We start from the raw sequence: 25,810 nt of genomic DNA, 5'->3' as shown, positions 1-25,810 counted from the left end.
GTATATATGCAGGATATTCACATCCTTATCCAATCAATTATGGCATGAGTATGCTATCAAAAAGTAGCTTTCATTTTTGAAAATCTTATTTATTTCTCATGTACCCAATCTTTCAACTATTCAGCCTCATCCCTTTAAATGATCTTCACCTCTATTATGCTTCAACTATCCACAGGATGATCACCCACTAATTGCTAGAAACTCTTGGCCCTCAATAATTTTTATAAGCAAATCCTGAGAATATGTCATTAAAACATGTTTTTTTTTTTCCATTGTTATCTAGCAGTACTAGTTGACATATCCATCTACAAAAGGCAAATGTCAGCATGCTTTCTTCAAGATGTATCATAAGCTATTTTCTTTCAGTGAATGGAAGTGTTTGACAGAAAAACACCTTTGTAAGCAAAGCTTAAGAATATGTTATTAGAACATGTTTCTCTCTTCACTGGTACCTGTTAGGACAAGTTAACATATGAGGTTATAAAAAGCAAGTATAATCAGGCTTTTTAAGATCTGTAAATGTAAGGAGTACAAATGCAGTTTGTTGACATGGATATACATGTAGTGGTGAAGTCTGAATTGTTAGTGTTGCCGTCACAATGTACATTTTACCCATTAAGTATTTCTGATCCCTCACACCCCTTCTATGCTCTCATTCTTCCAAGTCTCCAATGTCCACTCTTCCATACTCTTTGTCCATATGTACACATTATTAAGCTCCCACTTATAGTTGAGAACATGTGGTATTCAACTTTCTGTTTCTGAGTTGTTTTACTTAAGATGATAGCCTCCAGTTCCATCCATGTTGCTGCAAAAGACATGATTTCATTCTTTTTATTGCTGAATAGTATTCCATTGTGTACATACACCACATTTTTAATCCAATCATCCATTGATGGAACCTTAGGTTGATTCCATATCTTTGCTATTGTGAATAGTGCTATAATGAACATACAAGTACAGATATCTTTTTAATAAAATGATTTCTTTTTCTTGGGTAAGATTTCCAGTAGTCAGGTTACCGAATTGCATGCTAGTTCTACTTTTAATTTGAAAAAACGTCATACTATTTTCCATAGAGTTGAACTAATTTACATTCCCACCAACAGTATAAAAACATTCTCTTTTCTCTGCATCTTCACCAACATCTGTTATATTATTTACTTTTTAATAATAGTCATTCTGATTTGTGAAAAAGGATATCTCACTGTGGTTTTAATTTGCATTTCTCTGGCAACTAGTCTGGTTCAGCATTTTTTATATAGGCATTGTCCATTTCTCTGTCTTTTGTTGGAAAACATCTATTCACATCCTTTGCCCACTTTTTAATTGGGTGATCTTTGAGGTTGTTGTTGAGTTATTTGAGTTCCTTGTATATTCTGGATATCAGTCACCTGTTGGATGCATAATGTGCAAATATTTTGTCCTATTCTGTCAATTGTCTGTGAACTCTTATTTCTTTTGCCATGCAGCTTTGTAGTATAAAGTCCCATTTGTCTATTTTTGTTTATGTTGCTTGTGTTTTTGAGTCTTAGTCATGAATTATTTGCCTAGACCAATGTCCAGAAGAGATTTCCCTAGGTTTTCTTTAGTATTCTTTATAGCTTCAGGTTGTCCTTTCCCCAGTGTATGTTTTCGTTGACTTTGTTAAGTATCAATTGTCTATAAATATGTGGCTTTATTTCTGGGTTCTCTATTCTGTTCTATGGACCTACATGTCTATTTTTATACCAGTACTATGCTGTTGTGGTTACTAGAGCCTTGTAGAGTAATTTGAGGTCAGGTAATGTGATGCCCCCAGCTTTGTTCTTTTTGCTTAGGATTGCTTTGGCAATTTGGGCTCCTTTTTGGTTTCATATGATTTTTAGAATTGTATTTTCTAATTCTGTAAAAAGTAATATTGATATTTTGATAGGGATTGTATTGAATCTGTAGATTGCTTTTGGAAGTATGGTCATTTTAACAATGTTAATTCTTCCAATCCATGAGCATAGGATGTTTTCCCACTTGTTTTGTGTCATTCACATTTTTTTCAAATCGGTGTTTTCTAGTTTTTCTTGTATAGAATATTCAGCTCCTTGGTTAAATATATTCCTAGGTTTTTTTTGTAGTTATTGTAAATGTAATGGCTATTTTGATTTGGTTCTCTACTTGATTGTTATTGGTGTATAGACATGTTACAAATTTTTGTGTATTAATTTTGTATCTTGAAAATTTACTGAATTCATTTATCAAATCTATAAGTTAGAGGAGTCTTTCGGGTTTTCTAGGTACAAGATTATATTTTCAGCAAATGAATAATTTTACTCTCTCTTTTCTAATTTGGGTGTCTTTCTTTCTTTCTTTCTTTCTTTCTTTCTTTCTTTCTTTCTTGCTTTCTTGCTTTCTTGCTTTCTTGCTTTCTTGCTTTCTTTCTTTCTTTCTTTCTTTCTTTCATCTGATTGCTCTGGCTAGAACTTCCAGTACTATGTTGAATAAGAGTGGGGAAAGTGGGCATCTTTGTCATCTTCTAGTTCTTAGGGGGATTGATTTCAAGTTTTCCACATTTGATAGGATAATGACTGTGGATATGTTGTATGGCCTTTATTATTTTGAAGTATGTTTCTTCTATCCCTAGTTTGTTGAGGGTTTTAATCATGAAGGGCTAAATTTTATCAAATGAGTATTCAGCATCTGTCAAGATGATCAGACAGATTTTCACCTTCATTCTGTCTATGGAATTAATCACATTTATTGATTTGTGTACGTTGAACCATCTTTGCATTCCTGAAGTAAAATCTACTTAATCGTATTATATTTTTGATATACTACTAAATACAGTTTGCTAGTATTTTGTTGAGGATTTTTGCAACTATGTTTATCAGGGTAATTGTTTTATAGTTTTTCTTGTGTTCTTACAAGGCTTTGGTATAAGATTTTATTTTCAGTGAACAGAGGTAATGTGACTTATTCCTTTACAGTTTGGATGACTTTTCTTTCTTTCTCTAGCCCAACTGCTGGGATTAGAACTTTCAGTATTATCTTGAATAGCAGTGGTGCAAGTGGGAAATTGGGGTGATAATGACTTTATAAAATGAGTTAGGGAGAATTCCCTCCTTCTTGACTTTTTGAAAAAAAATTCAGGAGGATTGGTATTAGCTCCCTTTTTGTTCATTTGGTAGAATTTGGCTGTGAATCTATCTGGTCATGGTTGTTTTTGTTGTTGTTGAGAGATTTTTTAAATTACTGACTTGATGTTGCTACCCATTATTTGTATATTCAGAATTTCTAATTCATTCTATATCAATGCTGGGAGATTGCATGTTTTCAGGAATTTATCCAGTTCCTTTCCGTTTTCTCAATTATGAGCATATAGTTGTTCATAGCAGTCTTTTGTGGTTATAATATTTCCTTTTTCATTTCTTATTATGTGTATTTGGATCTTCTCTCTTTTTGGTTATTCTAGCTAGCAGTTTATTAATTTTGCTTATCTTTTCAAGGAAACTTTCTGTTTTGTTGCTCCTTTGGGTTTTTTTTTTTTTTTGTCTCAATTTTATTTAGTTCTACTCTAACCTTTGTTATCACTTTTCTTCTTCTAACTTTGAGTTTGGGTGGTTATTGTTTTTCTACTTCCTTGACATGTGACATAGGTTGTTAATTTGCCATTTTTCTGTATTTTTTTATGTAAGCATTTAACACTATAAATTTCCCTCTTAGCACTACTTCTGCTGTATCCCAGAGGTTTTGATATATTGTGTTTCCATTTTCATTCATTTCAAATTTTTTAAATTTTCCATCTTAATTTTGTCATTGACCCAAAGATCTTTCAGGAGTGTATTGTTTAATGCATATATTTTTATAATTTTATAAGTTTTTCTTGGTATTGACTTCAAGTTTTATCTCACTATAGTCTGAGAAGATACTTGATATAATTTCAATTTTTAAAAACTATGCTCTATCTTGGAGAAGGTTCTGTGTACTGTTGAGAAGAATATATATTATGTGATTGTTTCATAGAATGTTTGCTGTAAATAGGTCTATTTAGTCTTAAGTATAATTTAAGTATAGTGTTTCTTTGTTGATTTTCTGTCTTGATGATCTGTCTACTGTTGTGAATGGAGTGCTGAAATCCCCACTATAATTGTATTGCTCTCTATCTCTTTATTTAGGTCTAGTATTTTTTTAAAATTAATCTGGGTGCATTAGTGTTGGGTGTATAAATATCTAGGATTGTTATATCCTCATGTTGAATTAATTCCTTCACCATTATGTAATTACCTTCTTCGTCTCTCTCTCTCTCTTTTTTTAAAACTCTTGTTAGTTTAAAGTCTGTTTTATCAATGTAAGTGTAGCTACTCCTGCTTACTTTTGGTTTTCATTTGCATGGAATATCTTTCCCACCTCTTCACTTTCAGTCTATAAGTGTCTTTACCAGAAAGCTGAGTTTCTTATAAGCAGCACACAGTTGATTCATTTTTTAAAAAATCCATTCCACCATTCTATATACTTTTAGTATTGTATTTAATCCTTTACATTCAAGGTTAATACTAAAATGTGAGGTTTTATTCCTGTAATAATGTTAATTGTTATCTGTTTTGTAGATTCATTGTTTCTCTTTTTTTTCTCTGTGTGTTTGTCTTTGTAGTTTGGTGGAGTTCTGTCATGTTACCGCTTGATTTCTCTCTTTCTTCATTCTGTAATTATTTTATAAGACCTGTGAGTTTTACACTTTTGTGTATTTTTATAATGGCAATTTTAGACCTTTTATTTCCATGTTTACTACTCCTTTGAGCATTTCTTGTAGGGCTAGCCTACAAATTCTTCTTCATTTATGAAGTTTATTCTGGCAAGAGATAAAATTCATGATTGGCAGTTGTTGTTTTTTTGCTTTAAGCACTTTGAAAATAGGATTCCAATCTCTTCTGCCTTGTAAGTTTTCTGCTGAAAAGTCTGTTGTTAGACTAATGAGGTTTCCTTTAGAGGTAGCTAGGTGCTTTTCTTTTGCTGATTTTAAGATTTTTTTCTTTATGTTGACTTTAGACAATGTGAGGACTATTTGTCATGGTGAAGTCTGTTTTGCAATGTATTTTCCTGGTGCTTGTTGGGTCTCCTGTATCTGGATATAGAAATATTTTGATAGACTAGGGAAGTTTTCATCAATTATTTCTTAAAAGAGGTTTTATACATTTTTACTTTTTCTTCTCACTCTGGAATACCCAGTGACTTATATGTTTGGTCACTTTATGTAGTCCTATATTTCTCAAAAAAATAGAAGTTTCAGGGTACTCCCCTGTGACATAAATTGCATGGTTTCCCAATAGGAATGTGTATTGTTCACTCTTTTGTGTTCTCTTTATTTTTGTCAGAGTGGATTAAAAAAAAAAAAAAGACTGTCTTCAAACTCCAAAGTCTCTTCTTCTGCTTGGTCTATGGTTGAAGCTTTCAACTGTATTTTGTAATTCCTTCAATGAATCTCTCATTTCCAGAAAATCTGTTTTATTTTTAAAGATATCTATCTCTTTATAAATTTTTTTGTTTATATTCTGAATTGATTATTGACTTTCTCATTTCTCTATATTGGTTTTCAGATTTCTCCTGAATATCACTGAGTTTGTTTAATGTCAATATTTTGAATTATTTATCCAGCATGTCAAAACTTTATTTTTGGTTAGGATACATTACTACAGAATTACTGTGTTCCTTAGCAGGTTACACATACATTGCTTTTTCTTTTTTCTTTTCTTTTTTGATGGAATCTCACTCTGTCACCAGGTTGGGCTCACTGTCCTCCAACTCCCTGCTTCAAGCAATTCTGCTGACTCGCTCCTGAGTAGCTGGGATTACAGACACACGCCACCAGGCCCAGCTAATTTTTGTATTTTTAGTAGAGACAGGGTTTCACCATGTTGGCCAGGATGGTCTCAATCTCCTGACCTCATGATCCACTAGCCTCAGTCTCCCAAAGTGCTGGGATTACAGGTGTGAGCCACTGTGCCCGGCCCACATTGCTTTTTCATACTTTCAATAATATTATGTCTTCGCTTATGGAGAAACAGTCACTTCTTTTTTTTGAATTGACTTTCATTGGGGTGAGACTTTTTTTCTTCTTGAGGCTGTGACTATAATATATGTCAAGTAGGGCCATTTAGGCTTTACTTCTGGGTGTGTTCCATGGTGAAGACTCTGTGTGATTTCCTTAGTTACCAGTAGTCTTAGTGATGAGCATGGTGGCTTTCTCAAATGCTGATTATACTGGCAGTGCAGGTGGATGAGCAAGCTTATGACCTCCTGGGTAGCTGGAGTGGTGTGGAGAATGGTGGCAGCAGAGGTCATGAGAAGCTTGTCTTCTTTCTAAGAGCCGTTTGCTTGTGTCAGCAGATGTTGTAATGGGCTCTGCAGGTTGACCTTCATGCCAGTAGGTGGTGCTTGCAAGTGACAGAAAGCTGCAGTGGTGATGACAGTAGGGTTTATGCTTGAGCCTTGCTAACCAGAAGAAGTATTTAGGTGTCCCAGGCAATGGGTTGGATAGTGGAACACTCAGTGGTCTGGGTCCCACGCTCTGCCTATGAGGCTAGAGGTGGTCAATCTGAGCAGGGCTGGGGTGGTGAAGCCTGCCTTCAGGTAGTTCAGTGCTAGGCACAAGTGCCAGCCCTGACCCGAGTCAGGGAGCAGTCCTCTGAGCCCTGGAGAAATGCCCCAGCAAGAAGCAAGGCAACTGCTGCTGTGCCCATCAAAACCACACCTATTCTGCTCTTTTCCCATGAAGAAGAACACCCAACTCCAGATCCCACGGCTGGAGCCTATGCCATACTGTACTGTCCATTCTGGCCATGATGGCTCCTCCCCTGCTCAAGTCCAGATCACAATCCCTAGCTCAAGATGCTAAAAACCATTGACTTCCACCCCCACTAGCTGGCAGGTTCCTATATGGTTTGCATGAGCTAGAATCAGGAATTGCTTCCTTCTGTGGAAGCCCACATCTGGGAGTATATGTGGGACACTTCCCAGTGCTGTTCCTTTTTACAGTCTCCCCAGCAGTCCACCCAGTTAAATCAAAGGCTTAGAAGGTTCAAGGTACTCCCCGTGACTTAAGTTGCATGGTTTCCCAGTAAGAATGTGTATTGTGGAAACTCTCTCTCTCCCTTTCCCCACCAGGGATTCACACATGGTTTTCAGCCAGAGTTCACCCCAAAGGCTGTGCCCACCTTCTTTGATCCAGTATCTGAAGTTTTAGTTTATTTTTCCATTGAACTCCCATGTTTCTTCTTGGATAAAAGTTCACAATGTGAGTCTCTACACACTATTTTGCTGTTAATATTTCCAAGTGGGTGAGGCATACTGACAAAACCTTTATTCTACCATCGTGGAAAAAAGTAAAAAATAAAACTTCAATATTTTACGTTTAATAAATCTTTTTTACGTCAATTTCCTATATTTCTATTTCTCCCATAGTGTCTCTCCTAGTTAATGTGCTCTTTGACTTTATTGAGAATTCCTGTCGCTTTATTCCACTAATCCATTGTGTGCTTATGGAGCCACTTGCTTCTTCTACATGGTTGGACCCTTAGCAAGCCATTTTACTTATCCTTCCTAGTGTCTTAGAATTCACATTCTTGAAGTTTTGTTACACTCATTTAGCTATTCCCAAACTTGGGAAAATGCTACTGTTTGTTTAGCAATACCAATTTCTGTATTGTGTGTTAATTTTGGGAGCCTACCTTTTAGGAATCTGACAGCCTTCATTCATCTTATCCTGTCTCTTTCCCTGTTGGCCCAAGTTGGCAGTGCTTCTGCTGACATAACATTCTCAAAAATCTTGTGGATTTTCCATGTATGCAATGAGGATTCACATTATTTAAAAAGAGGGTTCTTCACAGATCTTTCCTGTAAAATTCCATCTTTATTCCTTGCTTCTACTAAAATGGTTGAGTGGATCTATTTATTATATACCAAATATCTTCAGAAAAAGATTGTCCCACCACACTCTTGACCTTCTATTTAGGGCACACTTTCCTAACAGTGAATCTCCTAATTTTAGCATATTTTTCAATCTTGATATATTGAGAAATTTCCAAATCATCAAATGCTGGTTCCTTGTACTTACCAGTTCTTTCTTTGACTCATCTCTTTTCTTTCCCATTTTACTATAAGCAACCCAGAGAAACCAGGCTGCACTTTCAACACTTTCTTTGAAAATGTTTTTAGCTAAAACTCTAAGTGTATCACTTACAAGTTTGCTTTTCACATAACTGTAAGATATAATTCAGCCAAGTTTTCTGTCACCATATATCAAGGATTCCTTTCCTCTAGTGTCCAATCACGTTTCTTATTTTCTACGAATCCCTTACCAGAATGTATTTAATGTTCTTATTTATAACAACATTAGATAGATAGATAGATAGATAGATAGATAGATAGAGCTATTCTCTAAGACTATAAGAAGCTTTCTCTACAGTGCTCCTAACTTTTTTCTGAGCCTTTAACAGACAATCGCCATATTTCTGCCAATTGTCTCTTCAAGGCAATTTAGGCCTTTTCTATCATGCACCTCAAAATTTCTCCAGACTCTAGCCATTACCTAATTACAAAACCACTTTCAAATTTTTAGATATTTGTTACAGCAGCACCACACTTTCCACTACCAAAATCTGTATTGCAGTCCTAGGACTGGTGTAACAAATTACCACCAACTGGGTTGCTTAAACCAACAGAAATATATTATCTCACACTTCTGGAGGCCAGAAGTCTGAAATAAAGTGGTTGGCAGGACCATACCCCTCTAGAGTCTCTGGGAAACAATCTGTTCCATACCTCTTTCTTAGCTTTTGGTAGGTGCCAGCAATACTTGGCATTTCTTGGTGTGTAGCTGCATTACTTTATTCTTTGCCTCCATCTTCATATTGCCTTCTCCTCTGTGTATGTGTTTCATTTTGTTGGTTTTCTGTGTGTTTATCTCAAAATTCAAACTCACTTTGCCTCTCTATTATAAGGATGCATGTGACTGAATTTAGGGTCTATCCAGATAATTCATGATAAGCTCCTCCTTTCAAGATTGCTAACTTAATCACATCTTATGCTATATAAAGTAATGTTCATCTGTTTTGGGGATGTGGATATGGACATGTCTTTTGGGGGCCACTAATCAGCTCACTACAGATTAGATGGAATATATTTCTGAAGATAAAATTATAATCCTGCATATTGGAATCATGATACATTTGCATCTTTTTAAGGAAAAGCTGACCTTTAGTCTGTTTATCTTTTTATTTCCTCCTGGATGACTTCCTACCTCTTTACTTAGAGCTAGTTCCAAAATCTTTTAAAATAATGATTCCTCACTTCCTGTACTGGAGCTTCCATATTTATTATTTCTTCCATATTTCATATCACTTGAATATTACTTTCAGCACATGATCTTGCCTCATATTTCACAAGAAAAATCAAGTCCACTCAGTACAAGTTGCTTATGATTCTCTATTATCCATTAATTCAATTCATTCAATAAGATACCAGAACTCTTATAAGTGTTCAGGATATATTTGTAAATTAAAATTTTTTGAAAAGTTAACAAAGTCACATGTCCATAAGGAGCTTACATTCTGATGTGGGGGTAAAAACTAAACATAATAAATTGCTAACATATATGTTAAATGATGGTAAGTACTATGGTAAAGAATAAAGGGCATGGGGGGGTTCCTGGGGGCAGGAAAGAATAGGTATTAAAATGAGAGTTTTACGGGTCTATTGAGAAGGAGAAATTTTAGCAGGGAGATGATGGAATTAACTAGGTAGCTATCTAAGTCAAAACCATTCAGTCATTGGAAAGGAATAGAGCAAAGGTCCTGTCATGAAAGGATACCTGATGTCTTTAATAATTAACAAAGAAGCCGGTGTGACTGTAGGAGAATAAGTAAAGTGGAGAGTGGTGGTAGATGAATTAAGAAAGAGAAGAGGCATGCAGAGAAGGCAGATCAAGTTGAGTCTTTCAGCAATTGTAAGGACCTGGGCTTTTACCCTGACAGAAATGAGAAGCCATTCCAGAATTTTGAGAAAGGGATGACATGATCTGATACTAATTTTTAAAGGACCATCTGGTTGCTGAGTTAGAGTAGACTTTGGAGATGAGAAGGCAAGTGTAAAAGTAGGGAGACTGGGCCGGGCTTTGTGGCTCATGCCTGTAATCTCAGCACTTTGGGAGGCTGAGGCGGGCAGATCTCGAGGTCAAGAGATTGAGACCATCCTGGTCAACATGGTGAAACCCTATCTCTACTTAAAAAAATTCAAAAATTAGCTGGGTGTGGTGGTGCATGCCTGTAGTTACAGCTACTGGGGAGGCTGAGGCAGGAGAATCCCTTGAACACAGGAGGTGGAGGTTGCAGTGAGCTAAGATGGTACCACTGCACTCCAGCCTGGTGGCAGAGTGACACAAAACAAAACAAAAAAAAGAAGGGAGACTGGTTAGGAGGTAATCACAGTGAGTCAAGTGAGAGATGATGGCTGGGAACAGGTGGTAGCTATAAAGGAGTAAGAGGTAGCTGGATTCTGGATATGTTTTTACAGTAGAGCCAACAGAATTGCTGGTAAGGTATTGAAAAAAGAAGAGTTGATGATGACTTGAGCAGCTGGAAAGATAGAGTTATTCCCATCTGAGACTGAGAAGCTGAAGGTGAAGCGGATCTCAAAGTGGATGGAGATTTGTAGTTCGCTCCTGGATGTAATAATTTTGAGGGGTCTATTACACAGTCAAGTGGATAGGCTGAGGAGGTAGTTCGATATATGAATCTAGATATACGAGTCCTAAGTGTGGGGGAGAGTCCTGGACTGGAGCTTCCATATTTCTTATTTCTTCCACATTTCTTCCATATTTCATATCACTTGCATATTTCTCCTATGAGTCCTTTCTCCTCTCAAGACCCGGAGAATTAGTACTTTTCTCAGTTCTAACACATAAGCTATGCCCTTGATCCCATTCTTCAGATCTCTACTCTAATTTGTTTACTTAGCTATTTTCTGCTTTCTTTTGAACCACAAAGCCTCTAGTTCTACTTTGGCTGTTTTACCTGTGCCTAGAATCAACTCAAGGCTTTTCTATCCAAATCCATCCCCTTCTACCTAAATTACACAGAAAGTTTAAAGTCTCTGTTATTCCTAATTTGTCCTCTTCCTTGACTGTGTCTGTCTCCTGTCTTGCAAGGTTCAAAATATGGAGAGCGTTGTTGTCTACGTTTGATGTCTCTCATTTCCCTGCCTGGATTGTAACATAGTGCACCCCTGAAGGACTTCCTGTAGTCCAAGATCACAGTTTCATACACTGATTTTTTTAAACTGCCACCACACTATGAATATGACAAACAGTAGACAATCATCTCCTTTATCCAATGACAATCTTCCCACATTTGAAGGAAGACATAGGCGTGGTTCCAAGCAGTAGCAACGGTACAAAGGGATTTGATGCTTTAGAATTAACTGGAAGAATCGTACAGCCTCTCCTATTGCCTCACTCTATTCCACCTATACTAGCCTCCTTGATAACCTCAAATACTCCAAGCTCCAGCCTCAGTGCCTTTGAATGTTCTGTCCATTCTTTGTGGCACTCTTCTCTCCCCAGACATCTCCATAGTTCACTCTGTCACTTCACACAGGTCCTTGCTCAAATATGCATACAACAGAGGGGGCTTCTCCACCATTTTGTCTATACTAGAAACTATCACTTCCCACCTTTTACCTGCCTTTCCCCCCTTCATCAGCGTTTTTAATACCTGACATTTCATATAGTTGGGTGTTTGTTTTATCTGACTCTCCACACTGGAATGTAAACTCCATGAGAGGAGGGACACTGTCTCTTCTGTTTGCTGATGCGTTCCCAGCATTTGAAATAGGGCCTGACACATAATACAGCATAATAACTATTTGCTACATGAATGTGCTTGCAGCTGAGGGATCCTGACAGATGTAACAGGTCTTGTGTCCAACAAGCTGGGAAAAAATCTGACCAATATACACCCTGAATTTCCTCCATCTTTGCTTTTCCTGATGGCCATTAGGACACTACATTGGATGACAACTGAAATGAAAAATCAAGAACAGCAGGACTGAAAAGTAAAATTCCTTTTTACTTCAAGTAAGTCTTATAAAGGATCCAGAATTCCTAGTTTATCTGAGAGAGCACCTAAGGTGGGAATATCCATCATTCCTTCAAGGATACCTCAAACAAACAAACAAAAATCAAACAATCAAAAGCAACTTGCAAAGCATATGTAGATTCAGGATAAGTTTTGTTTTATCCACCTTTCCTGCCATGCCTCCCTTCCAACAACAAAGTTATCTTTCCATTACAAAAATTCAGGAGCCATCACTATCGAAAAGGTAAGTAAGAGACGGTCTGACTTCGTTGAGCATGGGGAAGCTGTTTCGAAATTCAGATCTAATAAGAAAGGCAGCTTAAGTGTAGGGATGGAGAGGTTCTGAGGTTCACTAGAGGAAAGAGAATTGACAAGGATGGAGTTTAAATGAGAGAGATTAGGACAGAGGAGGAGGAAAACTTAAGGGGTGTCTAAGAACCAAGATTATGAGAAGGTGAATGGAGAAGTCTCCTGCTAATGGATGTTATTTTCAACCTTCAGTTCCACATATAACAAAGACTCTCTAGGAGACTGTCTCTTTGCCCCCATGCCAAACTGCCCCTTCACTTCCTACCAGCATCACATAGAAGCCGCTGATGCATGTGGCTCATTTTCTTTGAGCTTTTATGAGGTTTTGGTTGGTAAGACCATCCCACTGTGTTCACATTCTGTTTACCTACAATACCACTCTATGGCATTCAGTCGAAGGGCATTTGAAAAGTGGAATGAAAAGAAATGAAAGCTTGTCCTCACCTTGAATCACATATCAGGAACTGAAATTAGATCCCACCCACTGAGAAGGGAGAGCCTGTGTCACCCAACAAAGCTCAGCCCCCTTGGCGCATCCAAAGTTTCACGTCCCTGCCCCCTGGGCTTTGGCACCAGGGGTTCCACGGCTGTGCCCAGGATGAAAGCACTGTCCTCAGCTTGCTCTGAGGCAAAAACAGCCTGCTTTTAATTAGAAGCAGGAACCGTTGTTAGATTTCTATTTTTCTATCTTTTTTTTTCTATGCTCGATGGCATGATGTGTGTTACATATTTAATTAAAGAGGATCTAATGAGTACTTCTAACCGCCCTGGGGTCAGAAGAGCCACTGCAGAGATTCATGCAAATGAGCCAGGCTTTATTGCTTCCCTAGTGAGCAGCAGTGATGTTGTCCAAAATGGCAGAGTCAGAGGGGAGCCCATCAGCTTCCCAACTTCCACAGGAAAAACCCGAGGGGAGGCAAACAAAGAGGCGGGGAGGAAAATTTGGAGGCTTTGTGTCTAGGCCCAGAAATAAGTCTAAATATATAATAGTGATAAGTCTAAACTTTTGAAATAAAGTGTACAAACAAACCAGCTGGGGCAATGGCCTAGACCAGACAACAGCCCAAAAGAATCAAGACTCAATACACAGGGACACACTTTTTGACATAGGAAAATAATTAGAAAAGAAGAGTGAAAAAAGGAGACATAAAACAAAATATGCTAGGTCACAAGTAATTTGAATTTTATTTTATGGGAAATGGGTCACTAAACGTGCTTGCTTCACCAGGCTCTAGTCTTTTTTTTTTTTTTTTTTTTTTTTTCCTGAGACAGAGTCTGGATCTGTCACCAGACTGGAGTGCAGTGGTGTGATCTCAGCTCACTGCAACCTACGCCTCCCAGGTTCAAGCAATTCTCCTGCCTCAGCCTCCCAAGTAGCTGGGACTATAGGGGCACACCACCACGCTCAGCTAATTTTTGTATTTTTAGTAGAGACGGGGGTTTTACCACGTTGGCCAGATGGTCTTGATCTCTTGACCTCGTGATCTGCCTCCCCTGGCCTCCCAAAGTGCTGGGATTACAGCACACTCTATTCTTATACCTGTTATAGCACTTGCCTTGTGAGTTACCAACAGACATAGCTATATCCCCATTATAATCTGAACTGACTCTTCAGCACGGAGGACCTGGTATCTCTGTACTCCCACGACTCCTATTAACTCCTTCCATGATACCAGGTATCCCACTACATTGTAATTGCCTGTTGAGTTTCTGTCTACATTGCGTGAGTGTAGGTCGATTGAGTGCAAGGATTTTGTTCATTTTTTTTCTCCATTTTACTTTTGTTTTGTTCATGCCTAGTGTCTAGCACAGTGCCTGGAATATAATGTGACCTCAATTAGTTATTATTGAATGAATGAACGATCCTAATGTAATCAGTTTGATTTGAGGCTATTCTCAGTGTACCTAGGGCATCCAAAACAAAGGCACACTTCCAATTTGTCCCTGCAAGCACTAAAGAGTTGTTTAGACTTTTGCTGAGTCCACACTTTGGCAAATGGAGAATGACGTCATATTGCATATTATACCAGAAGACTTTTAAGAAACTGTCCTTTACCTAAGAGACAGAATAAGAATTTTAATGCATTGTCCTTTATTGGAACGCTGTTTTGAAAATAAAATTTAAATATTAAAGACATTTTTGAGATAATTGGAAGATAATTGATATTAGATGAAATTCAGAAAGTATTTTTGTTAGATGATAATGGAATTGAGTTATGTAGAAGACTGTTTTATGGTGATTTTTAAATGTAGCTACGAATTCTTTCACAGTCACATTGGAGAGGGGGGATCTTTGTCCCTTCCCCTTGAACATGAGTGTGTTCATGCCCACTTCGACTGTCAGGTTCAGTGGAACTGACGATGCATGGCTTCCCAAGTGATACCAGAAAAGTCCATGCAGGTTCCATCTGGTTCTCCTAGAACATCCTTCTCTGAAAGTCCCTTTCTTAAGAGGCTCCCATTCTGAGCCCAAACACCACAATGTGAGATGCCTCCCTTTCACGACTGTGCCCAGGATGAGAGTAAAGGGAGGGGAAACATTTGACTATTCCAGTCCACAGGCCCAACTAAACCCAAAGTTTGAGCCCTTCCTGAGCGTATTTGCTCACAATCTTCCAGGTAATTTCAGTCCCCAGACATGTGAATACTCCTGGCTGAAATTCCAGATACTGGAATTTCTGGGGACAAGCCATTCCTCTGTGCATTCTTGATGCATAGAATGAGTGTAATGAAACAGTAGTTATTTTGTACCATTAAGTTTGGAGTGATTTGTTAAACAGAAAAAGTAACTAAAACTGTCCCCATGATATCTTTAACTTATTTTTAAATGGTTCCAAATAAATGTGGGTAAAGATAGCCAGATAGATAGGTTGAACTAATTCAATAGAACATTGATAATTGTCAAATCTAGATGCAAATATATTGTTATTTGTTGAAATGTTTTTCCAACCATTCTGTAAACTTGAAAATTTTCATAACAAAGTTTTTGTTAGAGTACTTTTAAAATCTTTCTTCCCCCACCCCCAAGTTCTTTTTGTCACAGAAATCTACATTTATGACTCACGTATCTCTTTGATCTCTCAGAAATCTTTCTCCTGCTTCCCTCAGAGCCACGTCCTTGGGTGCCTATGCCTTTCCCAGTGAAAGCAAGAAAAACTTTCTCTCTTCTTTGGTATCTGTTATTTTACAAGGCAGAGGGATTATTAAGAATGTAAATACTAATATTAATACATACTTTTTTCAAATTAACAAAATAATTTTTAAAAATTTTAGAAACTACTATGATTAGTAAAACAGAAGACTTTCATTAAATGTAATGTTTATTGGTAAAACTACAGCAAAAACTCCCTGCATTTAAAAGTTAAAATTTTCTGAAGCAGTACTACAGATTACTATTCTCGTGAAAAGATAGCAAAGCATGTTTTTAACTGATTACAAGGCAAATCAAAACCAAAAATAGGAGAAAATGATCTGATCAAAAATGTTTCTTTCTCTATCCTCTCAACCCCGTATTTCCTTTACTGCATGATTCACTCTTGATAGCCCAACAGAAATTCTTTCCTCCTTTATCAACCCCTGGTCACCTCCCCAAATAATTGTACCCTTTATCTCTTGAAGAGCCCTGCTCCCCTGAGGGGCAGAACCAGGGTGAACCTTGGAATCCCAATTCTGTTATAGACAAAATCCCTTACATCTTTGATATTTTCTTTAAGTACTCCTTCCCATGTGGCCACATAAATTGAAAACTACTTTTCTCCTTGATAACACCACTTCCTTCCGATATATCCTTTCCAATAACATGAAGAAGAGGAAGAAGAAGAGGAAGAGGAGGAAGAAGAAAAAGAAGAAGAAGAGGAAGAGGAAGAGGAAGAAGAAGAAGAAGAAGGAGAAGGAGAAGGAGAAGGAGAAGGAGAAGAAGAAGAAGAAGAAGAAGAAGAAGAAGAAGAAGAAGAAGAAGAAGAAGAAGAAGAAGAAGAAGACGACGACGACAGGAGGGGAAGGGGAGGAGGAAGGGAAAGAGGGGGACAGGGAGGGGGAGGAAAAAGAAGGAGAAGGAGAAATAGAAGAAAAATAGAAGAAGCAGAAGCAGCAGCAGGCTACTTTTCACTGAGAACATACCATATAGTGGGTTTTATACTACTCTCTTTTAATAATTATTTTAATCTTTCATGACAGCAATCCCATGAGGTGAGTTCACCATTATTGCTATTTTAGAGATAAGGAGACTGAGCATAGGGTTACTGAATCGCTTATCCATGGCCACCCAGCTGTGAAGTGACAGAAACAGGATAGAAACCAGGTAGTCTGATGAAGAACCCATGGTTGTAACCATTACACACATTGTCTTCCTCAGAGATCTCTCCTAATAAGCTCTATTTCTCCACTCTACCACCCCGATCCTGGACACCCAGAACCAGAAGGGATCAGATTGTGCACACTGCAGCATCCAGAACAGTGTCCCTCACCATCCCCAGACATCTGCTGCTACTTGAGGCTCATATCATAATGTCCTCACCATCAACCTAGCTCCAGGACACTCACAGCTTCTCCCTTGATATCAGCATGTGAATTCCATTATGCTTCTGCCATCTTTCCCTGAACTTGTATGCCAACATTTATTCTGATGATCTCATAACTCTCTAGCACCTTCAGAGACTCCCTAATCTATCTACCGTCACAGCCACACATCACCACCACTCAGGTTCTTGAACTTGCAACCACTTTTTAAAAATGATTTCTCTCTTCTTATTCTCTACTTCTCCTTCACTGTCACTTCTGTTGAACTGGGTTTCTTTCCTAGCCACAAGTTCCAGTAACCATGCCATTCCTTATTCTCTTGTAACTCCATTCCTGGCTCATTCCTCTTCCTACTCACCTTAATGTTATATGTAGTCATTTCACCACCACCTTCCAATACCTCACTTTCTGTGACATTTTCTTCTTGATAGTTCTCAACTTTAGTAAACTACCCTTTGCTTTTTCTATTCGCCCTCCAAGGCTGTAAAATGCAACTAGGGAATTGCATGAAAACATGTTTAATTTTTGTTAGCCATTTTGCTAAAAGGTTAACAAGTCATTTGAATTGAACTCAGCTGACCTTTCCATCTCATCTTAACCTCATCACCTCCTTATCTCATATCACCTCCACATTTCATTCTCCCTGGTAGTTGCCTATGTTTCTATTTCCTCATCCATCCAACCCACCCATTTTCTCGCCCATCTCATCCCACACATCTCACTCCCAGGTGATCCTGAAAATTATGTACTTGACCTGCCATGAGCCTAGAATGCCTTTCTTTGTTCACTCTCTCATTCAAAGCTCCTAAACAGAAGCAGTCCATGATTCCTCTTAAAACAAAGCTCACCACCTAGGTTGTTTTCCTACCACTTTCTCCTTTCACAAAGATCTTGCTATATCAAAAATCCCCCGACCCTTTGTCTCATAGCTTGAGCCATTCTCTCTGCTTTAGCTGTTTTGCTTTATTTACGAACATATTTATATCTCTCTTTACCTATAAAATAAAATTCCCTTCTGCTGTCTTGCTTATCTAGCTCTGGTTATTTTTAAACTGCTCCCTAGCCCCTCAGAAAAGCTGTGTGCCCCCTCTGTGAAGAAAACTGCATTCCTTTCCTAACCATCCATTAACTCTTTGCAAGATAGCTTCCTCTTATCAATCTCTCCAAATGGTTCTCCCAAGGATGCCGGTGATCTCTACATCACTAAGCCAGCAATTGTTTATTAGCCCTCATTCCCTGATTTTCTAAAGAATTTAAAATCTTTCATTATTCTCTTTCTCATGAAATTTTATCCCACATGGGTCTCTTGTTCTCTTTTTTTCTTCTCTTTCTTTGCAATTCCTCTTTCTCAAAACAAGACTCCTAAGGTGTTTTATTATCTTGTTCCATTAGATTCCTTGCTTTTTCTAAGCTCCTGCAAATTGGCACCTCTATGCAAATTTACATGCAAATGCATATTTTCAGCCTCTGCCTACTTTCCCTGGATCTCCATTCTGGAATTGCCAAAGTGCTCCCGGATATCTCCATAAACTGCACACAATTTAAGACCCAACATCGAAACCTGGGTCCCCAAACAAAGTTTTTACCATAACTAGCTGATTGCTGTTTGAGACCACATATTCCTCAGTACGATAAAGCACCAAGTTCACAACTTTTGCTTTGGCACTCCCACCCCTACTGAATTCTCTCACTAGCCCTCTACCTGGACGTCAATAGCACATACAGTGCAGCTGTCGTCATAGCACTACTCTGCTCAAAAGCCTTCAAAGGCTCTCTACTGCCACCACATCAAACCCAACATTTTTGAACTGACTGTCAATTTCTTCCATGTCTTATGTACCCTAATTTTTCAGCATTATCTCATCTTTTATTGTGCACTTATTCGCTTACCTGATAGACCAGCGTTTGAAAAGTTTAAATTATATGAAAACAGTGTGTCAACATCGTTTATAAAACAATGGTGTCTATTGCAACATACCTCTAAATATTCTACAGGAGAGTGTAGCGATTAAAAGCATGGGTACTATCGTCATAATAAAGCGGTTTAGAGTCCTAGTTCAGCCCATTTGGAAGTTGTATGCCCTGGGAAAATTATATAATCTCTCTAAGCCTCAATTCTCTCATCTATAAAATGGGTGCTTTTAAGAATTAAATGAAATAGTGCAAGCAAAGCGCTGCCCACAGTACCTAGCATGTAAGTAATAGTTTAAATATTTACTGTTTTTGCCGTGTCAAATTGTTTTATAATAGTATCTTTGCTACTTTAATCTGGGCCCCACCCAGAGCTGGCCTCATCCCAAACCAACTGCATAAGCAAGAAATCCTTTTCTATAACAGAGAATTGGGACTGAGTCTCATCAGCCAGTGTTCTATTGTCTTTGGTTGGAAGAAACTAGCCATGTAATTTATAATCTCTCACTTTTCTGGAGTCCAGAAAAGTGATAATTTTTGAGTCCAAAACCAATAAAACCAGAAAATGAGCATCTGAATGTTCTGAGCAGCAAAATAGAAGTCCAAGGTAGCTCCCTTTCTCAGTGGAGGTTTTTCCATTGGTGTTCTCTGTTCTAACTCTTTAACCCCCAACCAGCTGACCAGGTTCCTTCTGAATGGGAATCAAGTATCTGAGTTCTAGTTCTGAATATACTAGGAGATCTGTGTGTGACCAGGTTGAAGTAAATAAATTTTCTGGGCTTCAGTTTTCTTATGTGTAAAATTAAAAAAAAAGGAAAATAAGAAGAATTTACCCTACTCTCACCTAAAATCCCCAGGAATGGCACATGTTAGGTACTCAGCAAACAATGTGCTCAGTGAATAAATAGCTGCTATGAGGCCAGATGAGTTATTAAGAGCAATCACCCTTCAAAATATGAAACAATAATTTAAATCTATATCACACGTTATTAAATACCAGATGATAAGTACCCTGAACGCCTAGGTTCAAAGGATTTAAGCATTTCACGACACCTCTTCATCTTCCCAAAGCCCTCAGGCTCTCATAAAAGCCTTTCCTAAACTCTTTATGGCAGTAGTGTGCAGAAAAAAGCAGGGCAGCCATCTGAGTGAGCCGGTCTCTGTACATTGCCAGCACTTGGGGATCTAACTAAATATCAATAATTTCTCCAGGATGCCTGTTACTCATTCCGTTTAGCATTTGATGAGATTATAGAGCGAGGGAGGTCCGTGATGCAGCGAGAGCTTCTGGCTCCTGTCACCTGGTCTGTCTGCTCCTTATGTAACCCCAGCCTGCAAGCAGGCCCAGAGGTGCCTCCCTTGCACGCAAGCCCCTGAGCTCGCTCCGATTGGCTCCAGAAGTCTCGGCCCTCTCGGCTGAGAGGCAATGACTGAGGTAAACCTTGGCACCACAAACCCCACAGCCATAAATTTCACTTACATCTAGTAAAACACAGGCATCCAATTAAACCCATAATCCTATAAACTTGCCAGCAATCAAGCTCACAGTTTAAAATGAAGACGGACAGGTGCACTCAATCAATACCATCGAGGTTACAGCCTGCATTTTGTAGGCTGCTCCGGTGTTGAATCTTCTGTTGTTCTTGTTGCTGTTTGTTTTCTGCCTGGGAGGAAATAACTCTTCTGTTACATTGCCCTGTGCATTGGAGTGCAGCTAAACCCTGAGGCCAGCCAGATGTGGAATGTGCAAGAGCAGAGAGGCCCTTCCTTGGTGTGGTCCTGCTCTGCACCCAACTCCGTGCCCCCCAGCCTGGAGGACCACTCTCTGGCCAGACCAATGACTTAGACTCCAGTTGCCTCTAAGGTATAAAGGTAATTTTCTCAGCCTGGGATGAGGATCTCTGCCCCAGGGGCATCTGACTTTTCCATGGATTTCCTTGACCCTCTAGCCGCCATCATGGGCTGCTAGCCACCGGGAACAATTTACCCTGTGTTGGATTGCTATGGTTATCCAATTTACAGGGGAGTTGATGTAAAGATTAAGATTTGAAAGAGTATTTTTAAAAAGTTCATCGGTTAACATTTCAACAGGCAACAGGCCCCTGAAACTACAAGGGGAGAAGCTGTGCGTGACTCCCAGCAGCTTTCCCCAGATGCATCTACAGTCTCCGCATCCTCTGCCATCTCCTTTATTGACTCCGTGCTTCTCTCATTCTTTCCCTTCTGCATGACTGTCACTCTCTTCCCCTTCCTCTATAGATATCTTCTTTGTTTGCTCTCACTCTTTATTGACTTGACCAACACATAAGCAACATCTACTCTGTGTATGCCTGTATTTGCATCGTCCCTTTTCTTCCTCCACCCCTGCCCAACATAACCTAACCTCGCCTGACTATTAAATGAAAGTGAAGTCGCAGCTTTATTTTCAACAGTATCACATTTTTAATAAGAAGAAAGTGTCTATACATGCCTCTCCATACATTTCCTTGATGATGAATTATCTCTCAAAATTTTTCTTATCTCTCATCAATTGAAATAAAGATTCATAATGGAAAATGTAAATGATCAGTAAAGGAAAACACATCTAAGAAACAGACCAGATCTGACCTTTGCTAGAATCAAAAGAGATTTTGGTGACTAATGACTTTTTTGTCTGCAAATTCTAAACGACATTCCTAGTCGGGCTTTCTGACTATTGGCTTCCCTGATGTGGACGTTCTCTGTTGGCTCAGGTATCAGGGCCCAGCATTTGCCAAGTCTTGTTCATTATCCTGGGGGCATGAGTCATTACAACATACAGAAGAAATGTTCCTGGCAGAATGCAAGTCTGATATCTGCAAGTAACAACATCAAAGAGATAGGAAGGCATTGGAAGAAATCCAAGCCTATTTCTCATGTAAGTGTCTATGTTTCTCTTGTCCACAGTTCAGGCAATTCTTGAAGTTGAGGTTAAAAAAAGTGGTTAAGTGGCATAAAAATGATTGCTAAGAAAATCCAATCATGTAGCAATATTCTGTCCTAAAATATCATACAACTCACACTCACTAAAAAATTATGTATATTCTCATACCAACATGATGTTGCTGAACCATGATCCTCACTGGTTAGATCCTCATGCTGGAAGATAACACAAGAACAAGTCTGCTTTTACACTCTACCTGCCAGCAGGTAAACCAGAAAATAAACCCTACCTGGTCCAAGTCAAGGAAGCTGATTGGAAAAACGTAACTACAAAATAGGCCCTCAAACGTTAGAGACATCAGACTAACATGAGTAACCACCGGAACCAGTGGTCTACTCCCCTAACCTGGTGCTTCAACTCACATAGTTTTGTTGAATTTTTGAGACAGCCTCATGTCTTTAATATTATTGCTATTCCCATTTTGTGGGTGAAATGTCATAGCCAGAAACGAGATATAAACATGATTTATGCACCATGCTGCCCCTCCTGGGCTTGGACCGACTTGACATGGATGAGAACTAGTCTAAATGCCATTGGCAAGTGGGCAAAAGATGCAATTATCCAGCACACTTGGTGCCGGAAGAGTAACTGAGCAGCTCTTTTCCCCTCCTGCCTCTCCAAACCTGGTGACAGGGATGAACCCTGCAAAGAGGGTAGACTTCAGCTAGTGTGGATAATCTCCTTCAGACACTGGTGTAAGGGAAATATATAGATATATACACTCTGTATTAAAATAACCCCGTTTTTCTAAGCTGCTAATAGGATTATTCGAAATGTTTAAAGCAAAATCCCAAAGCCTGTTATTGGTTTGCCAAAGAAACTAAGTCCTTTTTTAAAAAAATTTAATCTTTCTATGAATGTTGATTCTGAGTCAGGAAAACAAATGGGCACCAGTTTCTTAGCCATGCCAGGCACTCAGCATCCAAGGACTTCTTAAGTCTAGTGTGCTTCCCCAGCGTTTTCACTAGGCATTGGTCCTTCCGTTGGGCACCTCCTCTTCCTCTCCCTGCCTGGACTGCCTTACTCCTTCCTTGCACCCCCACAGAAAAATGGAATGCATCAAATGCCAGCTCAGCAAACCTTCCTAAGGTATCCATGCAGATGCAGACAGTAATTCATTCTTCCACTTCACACTCAGTTGGAATGGTAAGAACATGCAGTTGCCTGAAGGTTATTTTTTAAGTGCTCTTTAGTCACCTCAAAATAGCATGTTTTCTCCATTAGTGAGATTTTAAGGAATTTGAGGACTAAGACAGATATCTGTTTCTTTATTCTGGATTATGCTATCCCTCTCTCTTAACTCCAATTCTCCAACACCACCACACCTCATAATATGGTTTGGATCCGTGTCCCCACCCAAATCTCATATTGAAATGCAACCCTGAATGCTAGAGGTGGGGCCTGGTGGGAGGTGATTGGATCATGGGGGCAGTTCCTGATGGTTTTGCACCATTCTTTTGGTGCTATTCTCATGATAGACTTCTCACGAGATCTGGTTGTTTAAAATTATGCGGCACCTCCCCCATCTCTCTTCCTCTTGCTCTAGCCACGTAAGACAAACCTGCTTCCCCTTTGCTTTCTGCCATGATTGTAAGTTTCCTGAGGCCTCCCTGCTGAAACTGGAGTCCTTATATCCTTCTACTTGATGGGTCTCACATTTTGCAGTTAATGGTAGGAAACTACAGTTCTATAATTACAGTTATAGAAATTATAGTATATACTTATATTACTTCCCCCTTTACCTTAATTTATATAGTTGGATAGCCACTATGCTTCCTGTATGACCTGCAGAACCGTGAGCCAATGAAATCTACTTTCTTTACAAATTACCCAGCTTCAGGTACTTCTTTATCGCAATGTAAGAATGAATCGATACACTTCATGAATACCCCATGTGTTGGCATATGCACAATACACAGTGCTGATTGATTAGGGAGAGAGTGCCAGGGTCAGGGGTCAGCCTCGGCAGAAGGAACTGCTTTTTTCCTGAAATTGTGATCATAAGTTCAATTAAACATTATGGAACATCTTTTTGAAAGAGAGTATCCAAGCAAATAAAGACTGAAGAGTGAGTTGCATAGAGATATAATATCTAGAGTGGTCAAACACTTGTAAACATAGGTTTACGAGGTCTTTTATAGAAGTTATTTATGAAAGGCAGAGCAGAGCACCTCTCCAGGTAGATAAATCACTCCGGCATGTTTCTTCTGCCTCATCTCTTTTCAGTCTCTATCCTCTTTCTCACCTATATGTCCTATGCCATGGCCACTAATATTACTGTGTATGGCTTCAATATCACCTCTTCTATGAATACCTTCTCTGACCACTGTCTGCACTCCCCACACCTCCACACGCCCTCTGACAGCTGTACAGTTGTCTCTCCTGCATCCAAGTTCACATGACACTTTGAGTTGAGTTCTACTTGTTCTTCTATTATAATCAGTTCTTATTCATTTAAAAAATTTCCAATGCCAAGAACATACAGTAGGACCATAGAGCACATAATAAGCGTTTAGTGAACATTCAAGATAAGAGTTGCTGAATGAAGTAGACTAGTAAGTCTTATTTCTCCTAAGCTGGGTTCTATCACCATGTCATTCTCCTTTATGTTTCTACTCTGAATACAACCTGCTGAAACTGGAGTCCTTCCCTCCTTCTACCTGATGGACCTCCCATTTTGCAATTAATGGTAAGAAATTACAATTCTATAATTATAGATACAGAAATTATGGTGTATAATTCTATAATAATAGAATATATTTAATAATAGAATTATATAATAATAGAATATATAATAGAATTATATTTCTTTTTAGCCTATTAGTTCCCTCTTTACCTTATTATATATATACTCACACACACAAACTCTAGCATGATATAGTTGCATTCTGCCTAGGTGGATGGGGAAGTCCTCTTGGATTGTGTTTGAAGGGTTAGGTAATTTGTCTGAGAGATATGGGGAGAAGAGTTGATATTATGGAGAAAGAGGCAATTAACATCATAGAGTCATTAAATTGGTAATGGAAGAAAGCACTGATTTACATTCCCCCGAAGCAATATGGGTGCCTTAAAATAGGAGATAGTCAGTAATGAAAACAACAAAAAAAATTGAACATACCCATGTTGTAGACCCCTTGGGTCTGGATTTCAGTAGAATCTGCATCTTGGGAGGACTCTGAGTGAGTCTGCTACACTCCGATGCCTGTGTTTTCAGAGCTAAGTGGCACCCAGAGCAGGAAGAGATGGCAACGTGCTAAGAGGGGAAGGGGAAGTTAAAGTGCCAAGAAAAGCAAATTTAAAAAGTGGCTACTCAGTCAGAACTAGCCAAAAAAATATCTGGGATTGGGGGACAGCTAGAGAAGAAGACATTGTTTTTCAAAATGTTGCAACAAAAATTTTGATCAGGCAGTTCATCTTATATTAAGAAAACAGAAACCATCACATATAAAGCCCCTCATCCTCTAGACATCATGTGGGCAAATACATTTCTCCTTTATTGATCTTCTTCTTCCCTCATGTAACAATAAGCATCCCATCCACTCATTTACTCTAGTTAAGAAAAACAAAAACACAAAACAAAACAGTTTTCTTTGATTCCTCTTGTCTTTCTTCCCCATCAACCACTGGAACAGTACATTCTTAATACCCCTTGAATCTGTTTCCCACATGCACCACCTTCACAGTCATTACCTTTATCAGATCGGCCTTTCTCTCTCACTCTCTAGCCTGGCTGCAATGCTGCTAACCTTATACATCCCTAAGCCCTCCCGAACTACCCTATCTAAAGCACTCCGCTATCCCGAACTACCCTATTTAAAGCACTAAAGCCATACTCAGTAATATTAGTGGTCATGGCATAGGGCATATAGGTGAGAAAGAGGATGGAGATTGAAAAGAAATAAGAGATGAGGCAGAACTACCCTATCTCAATCCCTTCCACAATTCTCTATTTTTCATAGACTTCTCACAGATTGCAATTATTGATGTGTTTGTTAACCTGTTCTTAGCT

General features: G+C 38.7%; 1 long non-coding RNA gene across 1 annotated transcript in view; it reads right to left on the bottom strand.

Moving 5' to 3' along the window:
* LOC140711779 (uncharacterized) overlaps positions 1–25,510 on the bottom strand; it is an 83,417-nt gene extending 57,907 nt beyond the window's left edge. The window contains exon 1 of the long non-coding RNA XR_012093062.1: positions 24,920–25,510. This is a non-coding gene — a long non-coding RNA (uncharacterized lncRNA). The remainder of the gene's footprint in view (positions 1–24,919) is intronic.
* Between the last annotated feature and the right edge of the window lie 300 nt (positions 25,511–25,810).

The sequence above is a fragment of the Chlorocebus sabaeus genome, chromosome 1 (assembly GCF_047675955.1).
Source record: "Chlorocebus sabaeus isolate Y175 chromosome 1, mChlSab1.0.hap1, whole genome shotgun sequence".
Taxonomy (NCBI): Eukaryota; Metazoa; Chordata; class Mammalia; order Primates; family Cercopithecidae; genus Chlorocebus; species Chlorocebus sabaeus.
This window is presented reverse-complemented; position numbering and strand designations above follow the sequence as displayed.